The sequence below is a fragment of the Sphaeramia orbicularis genome, chromosome 17 (genome assembly GCF_902148855.1).
Source record: "Sphaeramia orbicularis chromosome 17, fSphaOr1.1, whole genome shotgun sequence".
NCBI lineage: Eukaryota > Metazoa > Chordata > Actinopteri > Kurtiformes > Apogonidae > Sphaeramia > Sphaeramia orbicularis.
The window spans coordinates 16,079,299-16,089,191 of NC_043973.1; positions in this window are offsets into that span (position 1 = coordinate 16,079,299).

The following is a 9,893-nucleotide window of genomic DNA, read 5'->3' on the forward strand; positions in this document are numbered from 1 at the left end:
TTGCTAACAGACAGACAAACCCCGATGAAAACATAACCTCTGCTGTTCTGTGTCACTCCTTTAATGCATATGTAGTATTACTTGTTTGCTGGTATATTTCTATTAATTATGATTGATTTTTTCAGATTAGTGTATGATTCACTTAAAGCACAGGTGTCAAACACGTGGCCCAGGGGCCAAATCCGGCCCACCAAAGGGTCCAGTCCGGCACCTTGGGATGAATTTGTGAAACGCAAAAATTACACTGAAGATATTAATCATTTTAGTTCAGGTTCCATATACAGACCAATTTAATCTTAAGTGGGTCGGATCAGTAAAATACTATCATAATAACCTATAAATACTCACAACTCAAAATTTTTGTCTTTGTAAATGTAAATATTTTCATGTCATTTTACTGTATTTACACTAAAACAAACTAACATTTCACAAAAACGCAAAAAACCTCAACAAATATGAACATTTTAAAATGTCTGAATTGTAATTTTAACAATATTCTGTCTGTTATTAAATGTTTTGTCTATTTGTTGATCCACTGTGGTCTGTAAGTTGTAATTTACATGTTTAAATGATAAACTGAGACATAATGTTGTTAAAATTGCATTTAGTTTTCTTAAGAAATTTCAGTTTGTTCATGTTATTCATATTGTTTTAAAGGATAGTTGGTAGATGTAAACATTTTCATCACATAATTTTACTTTTTTTGCTCTAAAACATAGAGAAAAGTTTGGAGTTGACATTATTTTATGTTATTTATTATTTTACTGGTTCGGCCCACTTCAGATCAAATTTGGCTTAATGTGGCCCCTGAACTAAAATGAGTGTGACACCCCTGACTTAAAGTAATGAATGAAAAAAACAGTAGATGGATAGATTTTTTCAGTCTCTAAATGAAATATTAATGACAGATTGATGGCACATGATGACAGTACCTCAGCAGTAAGCAATTACACAATGACTGAGGTATGAGTCATGCAAAAACAAATAAATGCAAAACATTGTTTAGTTGCGCTCCAAATACGTGACTGTGGTGATGCACAAAATATGTTGGTGCATTTTTCTGCACTGACATTTATTAGGGCATCATCTCTTCTGTGTTGTGTCATTTACAGGTACAGTTGCTTCACTGCAGGAACATGTTTCCATTAATGGAGTCAGGTGGTGTTTTCTGTCTTAATAATGCCATCACAGTTGCAGCCGGAGGTTAACGTGCTGGTCACGGATGACGCTTTTATGTCCCGTGGAAACATGTATTTTATTGAGCTCACTAGGCCCCTGTGATCCTGCAGTAACTTATCACAGCACCTTTGGCAGCGCCAGCAACTTAAACCTGCATGTGTGAGGGCGTTAATCCAGAACTGTTACACTTCAAACACATTGTTCTCCATGGAAAGCGCTACGTTTATCACATAGAAGAACCATTAGACACGTTTCTCTAATGGTTCTTGCACGTATACAGAGCTGCAGGGTCACTGAAGTAAATCACTAATCACTCAGATTTATCATCAGGCAACCAATAAGTTTACTTCTAATAGGTACTTGTAATGAGCTCCAGGTTTGAGTGTCTCAGCCTACAGGCAAAGCTGGGAAGAACTACTGTTCCCACAGTCTCTGTCTGCTTCAGCCGACACAAGCAGATAATAAGATAGTCACTGTAATGTTCAACACCTTTTTGTGCTGCTTCAATGGGCATATCACTTACATATTGTTGTCTCAAGTTGATATTGTCATTTGTTTGTCACCTGAGACGTTTATGGTCAAATATTAACCCTCCGGTATCCCGTCCACCAAGGCCCTTACTAAGCACCAAGTGTGCCATTTTGGCACACTTGTGGAATAATGTAAAAAAAAATTTTTCATACAGTTTGTTTTTAATTCTTTTACACTTTTTTCTATTTCATCAACTTGAGCTGTAAACAAAAATACTAAATACTCAATAATTGTCACATTTTTTAACCCTTTAAATGTCGTGTTTGTAATGTAAACAAACCATTTTTTTTGGATGCAAAAACACAAAAAAAATTTTTTTTTTCAATACACTACATAAAAAGTGGATCACATATTATTTAATTTTTTGCAGCCTGGCATATGTCAATGATTAACTCCAACATTGGTTAATTTGCATTATTATTTTTGGCGCTAGGTCAAATGTTCAAAAATACTAGCATCTGTCACCAAGTGTGCCAAAAATACACACCTATAAATCAAACTATTAAATATTATGTATTGATTTTTTTTCTGCTCTAATTTGATTTTATTTTTGTAAATCAAGGTCAGCCCTAATCATACATATCAAACAATCATTCATTTTACTTTTTTTTTTTTTTAACCCTTTAAACGATCTCTTTTTATCATGGTGTCACTACATTTTTTGATGCAAAAAACACAAAATATGATTTTTTTTTTCAAAATACTACATAAAAAGTGGATTACATATTATCTGATTTTTGTAGCCTGGCATATGTCAATGATTAACCGCAAAATTAACAATGTTAATAAATTAATTTAGACCCTCACCTCTCAAATGAAGCCCAGATATCAGTAAAAGCAGGATTTATGCCTTCATGGCTTTCGGATCAAAAACAGTGGTTCTAATGGAAGAAATGCGTTTTAGGCACACTTGGGAGACAGATGCTAGTCTTGTAATTTTCTTTTGTTTACAATGTGCACATTTTAGTTGGTGGCCAGAATTTTAAAGATCATGTGCAAATGAACAACTTTTGAATTCTATCCATCCATCCATTATCCACCGTTTATCCGGAGCCGGGTCGCGAGGGTAACAGTCTAAGCAGGGATGCCCAGACTTCCCTCTCCCCAGACACCTCCTCCAGCTCTTCCGGGGGGACCCCGAGGCGTTCCCAGGCCAGCCGAGAGACATAGTCTCTCCAACGTGAACGTGAATTCTAACCTTATTTAAATTGTGAAAAATAATATGAAGTTTTTAACACAAAGTGCAAAGTGTGCCTAAAAAGCGCACCCAGATACCGGAGGGTTAACTCCTAAAGGTTTGTAATATTTGTTGTTTAGGTCTATTTTTTGTTAACTAAAGTGTTGTATGTCAGCTGTTCTGTGCTGGACAGGGAACCTTATCAACTGAGTGGTTATAGTGAGTCAAAACAGTAAAAATGCAGATTTGGAAAGTAAAAGAGTGAATTTAAAGTTCAGTATGTAAAATTTGTTGCCTGGCCAGCCATCTGGTTTTCTCAGTGTATTCAGTACTGAGAAAACAGTCTGGAATTGGGCCACCTACTGTGAAATATGCACGATCTATTTTATAACGAACCAGTCTTAAGTCTGGGGGGGCGGGTGTTTTGCAGTGCGTCATATGCACCGACTTCAAAGTCAGTTCCAAGTCTGCAAATCTCTTTACAACTGTTGTCGGTTGTTTACTTGATTCAAAAATAAGGACTGAATTACAGATTATACCTTGTATTCTTAAGTTTCTCTGACAAAAGTGTTAAATCCATCTTATCTCTGATTGGTTTACTGGTTCTCCCTTCATATTTGGATTCAAGCAAGGCAAGGCAAGGCAAGTTTATTTGTATAGCACATTTCAGCAACAAGGCAATTCAAGGTGCTTCACTCAGGACATTGAAATACGACAGGGAAAAAGAAACACATTTAAAACATAAAAGAAACATGTAAAAGGTGATTAAAAACAGCAAGTAAGATTAAAGTAAGAGTTGCAGTGCAGAGTTTCGAAAGAGAATATAAAATATAAAAAAATATAATATGATATAAAAAAAAAGAAAAAAAAAAAGCCCCCCGATTCCAGAAGGATTTCTCACTGAGAAAGATGGATGACTGGCCAGGCTATAAGATTTGTGCATGCTCGTGATCCTACCTGTTCTGCTAGGTGCCACTTTTTGGTTAATATTAGCTCAGTTAATTTTAGCAAGTGTTGCACACTGTTGCTGCTGTAGAGGAGCAGAAAGAATACAATGACCGTAAGGATTTTCGTGGAAAAAGTTATTATTATGAATAGAAATCAGTCTGTTCATCAGGCTGTTATCATGGATGTAGTTCACCAAGAGAGTGGAGTAACAGAAAGAGAACACTGGTTCCTGGAAGAATAAAAAAAAAAGACATAAACCTCACAAGTATGTGCAAATTGTATGTGTTGAACATCACCAGAATTAATTAATTAAAATTCTACATCTCAGAAAAGTACGGGCATATCTGAACCAAAAATACATTCAGTATGAATACTTATACTTTTTTTGTGCTTTTGTCAAAATGCTATTTGAACAGATTTGTTCCCACCACTCTTAATTGTTCTAATATAGCATTGAGGTTGTTGGATGATACTATTGTTTGGTTAAATACAGAAAAGGTCCACTTGACATGATGACTAAAACCCTTTAATAGCTTAAACCTAATAAAAGCTGGTGGACTCAGGATGTGAACTCTACTGTGATGAGCTTGTTAAAGGAGGACTGGTTACTCTGCACAGTTTAGACAGTCTGTGCTATGAGCAGCTTCACATATAAACACATGAGAAGCTCCTCTAATAAATGCATTTATTAAAGAAGCTTTTAATATTAATGTAAGTTGAATCAAGCTCTGAAAATGATTTATATTTCGGTCAATTTCCTTGCTTTCGTTTCGGAAATAACCAATCATCATTGCATTTTATGATTAGTCTATTAAATAAAAAACAACCAAGGCAGGGGATTTTTACTATATCACAAAAACAAAGAAAGAAATTGGAACTTCCATGTTTTTTTTGTATCAGCTTGTTTATCATTTATCAAATCTGATGCTGATTTCTGTTGAATATTTACTTAATCAACTCCAAATTTTGACTAGATATTAGTGGTCCCTCACAGACATTTCAAATTAAAGCTGGATATCCTTAAAAACGGTGAAATAGTTCAATTTTAATACAGCTTTTTGAGAGACAAGATTCTAGGACTAGATTGACTGTGGCTTCTGCTCATGCTTCATTCATAAACACAACTTAATGCGGGCTAATACCCCTTGGTCAGAATGGACAGACAGACGGATGGACAGACGACAAAACAATTCTAAAACCCCTTCAGTCTAAAATTGGTTAAGGGGTAAAAACCATTAAGACTCATTCCACAGAAATAAAAAATATACAGTAAGAGAACTGCAGCAAACAAGGAAAAGAAATTTAAGTTTCTAACAATCGAAACATACAGTAAAAATACATACACTGATAACTGATTAAACTGGAAAACTTCTCTCATTTATCCTAATACGATATCTTCTGTTTGTGGATGTAACTGCTTTGAATGTACATGTGACGTCTGTCCATGTAAATGTTACATTAATTGATTTTAATTGTTTACAAAACCCTATGAACAGGATTTCTGCTCAAAACTTCAGTCTAATAGTCTATACCAGGGGTGTCAAACTCATTTTAGTTCAGGGGCCAAATTCAGCCCAATATGATCTAAAGTGGGCTGGACCAGTAAAATAATAACAGTGAAAAAAGTAAAATTAAATTATGATAATGTTTACGTCTATAAAAATCTGAATAACATGAACAACTGAAAACGTCTTAAGAAAAACAACTGCAATTTTAACAATATTATGCCTCAGATTATCAGTTTATCCTTTACACATATGCATGACACCTTACATTACAATTACAAATACACAAAACATTCAATAACAGGCAGAATATTGGTAAAATTGCATTTACTTATCTTAAAACGTTTCAGGTTATTCACATTTTTTGTAAAACAACAGTTTTTTAATATAAACATTTTCATGTAATTTTACTTTTTTACACTAAAACCAAGAGAAAATCAGCTGTTTTCATTATTTCTTGGTTTAATATGATTTTATTTTACGGGTCTGACCCACTTGAGATCTAATTGGTCTGTATGTGGAATCTGAATTAAAATGATTTTGACATCCGCGATTGTTAATATCTTCAGTGTAATTTTTGTATTTCACAAATCCATCCTACGGGCCAGATTGGCCCCTGGGCCACATGTTTGACACCTGTGGTCTATACAGTATATTTAGTTTAAGATGATTTTAAGAATATTGAATATGACTGAAAAGTATAGTGAGTATAAATACAGCATATTTAGATGTTAAAGTTTGTCTAAAAGTATTCAGTGTTAACATGGGATCATAATTCATATTCTAATTTTTGAAGTGAAATACTGGAGAAAAAAAGTCTACTTGTTGTATGTATGAGTAATAGTTCACACTCTACTCACATTCTAAGTAAAAGTCCTCCCTTTCTCAATGTTTTCATTGGTGGGGCAAGTTTAATCAATATTCACTGACGTATAGAGGACGTCTCTGTGGAACATTCTACTCCCATTATTTCAGTCAACATGTACATTACCCTTATCCTTAAACAGCTGAAATGGACTGTTATTCAAGAAAATCTGTAGTGTCTCATTAGTTTCACTGTCTTGAACCAGTTTTCAAACCCAAGATTATATATAAAGTATGTATTTTACTTGAGTGTTATATTAATTGTTAATATTGTAATTTTACACAGTTTCTAAATTCTTGCAAACCTGCAAACTAAACTGAACAGAAACACGTTATAAATCTCAATTCTTGAACAGCCATCAGTTTGTAGAGAGCATAAAGATCGGACTGTGTTTCTATGGGAAAAGGTCATGTGGTCTGATGAGTCCAGATTGACCCTGTTCCAGAGTAATGGATGAAGTGATTACCCATCATGCCTAGCAGTGGTGGCTGCTCGTCTTTCAGACAGGGGAAGCTCATTGTTGGCTTACATCAAAAAAATTGTCAAGTTATTTAAACATAAATTCGTCCCTCCGTTCCTTTTTAAGAAAATGGTCAGTGACCTTATCGTACCAAGTAGGCGTCTTGTCAGGTGTTGATCTGCCCTGCTGTTTAATTCAAAGTTTCTCCTCATAAGGAAGACTATCAAATGGCTTTGCCAAAATTAGGTCGACTACATTAGCATTATCTGCCATCGTGTGCACCTTGCTAGATAGCTAGTTCATTCCGACCTAGCCAACAATATGACTGACTTAACTATCTACAAAACGACATTAAACTCGAACAAGAAATGATTAAATGATGTAACTGAAACACGAAAATGCTGAAATTATGTTAAATTGAAACAAGGAAGTACAATGAGTGTGTTTTGTTTACAGTGCAAGAAATGAACAAGTAATTTCGTAGTGGTTTCTCTCGATTTCACAGCAGAATGTGCGTCGGTATTAAACTGAACTGTGTCAGTGAAGGAGTAGATCTCAAAACAGCTGTCAATCAAACGGGATTCAGCCTTTTGACTGATCCTCCAATCAGCACATGGAATCCCCGGCGTCCAGCCTGGCTGAGCTCCGCCCACAGCTCCATTCACCCCCAGAGACGCTGAGCGTCCGGGGGCGGGACAACATTGTGGTATTTATCCAATTACCGTCCAGTTTTGAGGCAACGAAAAAAACTGTTCCACTCAGTCCCATTGAAGTGCATGGACACTGAGCGTCTACGGGCAAATGCACTGAGCAGAGATCGAATGAGAAAACAGCGCAACGGGAATGTATGAGAAGTGAACAACATGGAGTCTGTTGATTTGTGATAAAGCTGATTCTGAACGAACTCGTCTGTGAGATGAACGTGTTCTAACACATTTGTAGTCATTGAAATGTCAACACAACTGAACATATTTAACCATTTAATTTTCATAATTTTAGGGGAAGCCGGGCTTCCCTTGCAGTCTGTGAGGAATCGCCTCTTATGCCTAGTGCCTACAGTACAAGTACAGTACCTAGGGGGCAGTGTTGTGATCTGGGGTTGATTCAGTTGGCCTGGTCCAGGATCAGCAACATGATGCGTCTAAAAAATTAGATCAGCAACTACTTGAATATACTAAATAACCAGGTTTGACCATCAGTGGTTTTTCTTCCTGTTGTTGTAGGTATATTCTAAGATGACAGCTAAACACGATGACGGTGAATGCAACCTGTAATCACTGGTGAAGGTCATTTTTGACAGTTTGTATCCTTTCCCTCTCCTATTTCTGTTGGTTTTCAATATGTCATTGAAAAACACAAAGAGAAATTAAAACACTATAAGGTTAATACACATGTATCTAAAGTTATTAAACTAGTGGAAAAAAGTTATTCAGACACCCTTAAAATGTTATACAATCTCAAATATTATCATTAAATATTTGCAGAAAAATCTTTTTTATGTTTCAAAAGGTGCGAACAAATGCAAATGATTTTTTTTTGTTCACAGTTTATTCATTCATTCATTCATTCATTCATTTTCTGAACCCACTTTATTCTCACCAGGGTCATGGGGGTCACTGTTGCCTATCCCAGCTACTTATGGGCGAAGGTGGGGTACACCCTGGACATGTCACCAGTCATAGTTTATTATTTATCTAAATTCTTGACAGTTTCAACATATCATGCCCTGGATGTGTTTCAAGTTTTAACCTGGATGTAACAGAGCATGTGCAGAAAAGAGTGTGTGGATTTGGAGAACGGGTGACACGGTGGTGCAGTGGATAGCACTCGTGTTTCACAGTAAGAAGGTCCTGGGTTCGATTCCAACGCTAGTCGACGGGGGTGTGTGTGGAGTTTGAATGTTCTCCTCGTGTCTGCGTGGGTTCTCTCCAGGTACTCTGGCTTCCTCCTACCATCCAAACACATGCACCTGATAGGTTAATTAGTTAATCTAAATTGACCGTGAGAGTGATTGTTTGTCTCTATATGTCAGCCCTGCGATGACCCTAGTGAGGATAAACCAGGTTCAGAAAATGAATGAATGAATGTACTTTAAATGGAAAAATGTTGCTATTATGTATCTGTGTTTTGCAGAATCAGACAATGGCAGTCTGTAAGTGTGTCGACCCAGTTGTCTGGTGGTAGTTTTGGTTTCGAGCCCGGCCCATTCACCATCAGTTACCTCCCTCCTTACATATTATCCCCTTCTTTCCCTCCCTACATGTTTTTTTTCTCCCGTGCTTTACTTTCTGTTGCTGGCCTGAAACGCTCTCAGACACCTTCAGGCTCAGATGTTGACAGTCGGTTAATAAAACCTCCTGGTTGGAGGAGGGGTGAGGTCATACACATCCACTCTTCACCATCCTCCTCCGTGCTCTGTATTGTCCACACCTCTGATTACTCCGACCTCCAGTGTGTGTGTTTATATGTGTAAGAGAGAGAGAATTTGACAAAGATGGGGTGTGCACGTGTGTTTTGTGGTAGAGAGACGATTACAAGGAAAAGAGAAAGAGGAAATGCTTTGTGTGTGTGTGTGTGTGTGTGTGTGTGCGTGTGTGTGTGTGCGTGTGTGTGTGTGTGTGGGTGGGGGGCCTACTTACCTATCTGAAGTGAGCCATGGGACCTGCTATCTGTTTCTCATTTTGGCTGCGCTCTGTGGTTTTCCAGCAGTGACAGGCCTCAAAGTGGAAACTGGCACTAACGAGCAATTACATCCTGCCTGCCTGCCAGGGATTATGGGATTACAGACGGACGGGGGCTTCGCTCTGCTCTCTCTCTCTCTTTCTGCACTCTCATTTTGCCATTCCCTCACTTTCCCCTGTTCACCTTATCTGTGCTTTTACACATCCCCCATTCAAGGTTCATTTTCTGCCCTTTTGACAACTGCCCATTCTATTCATTCTTATCATGTGATCCCCCCCCCAACATTAATTGTCTTCTCTTTTCTTTGTCTCTGCTCTGCAAATGTGTCTCCAGTTGACCTTGTGGCTGTCAGAACGGTTGTTAAAGGAGCTACGTGTAGTATTTCTACTATAGAACATGTTTTATTAAATGACCTAAAGGTATGATTAGAGTGTTTAGAACAGTGTTTTTCAACCTTGGGGTCAGGACCCCACGTGGGGTCGCCTGGAATTCAAATGGGGTCACCTGAAATTTCAAGTGATTGATAAAAAAAAAAAAAAAAAAAAT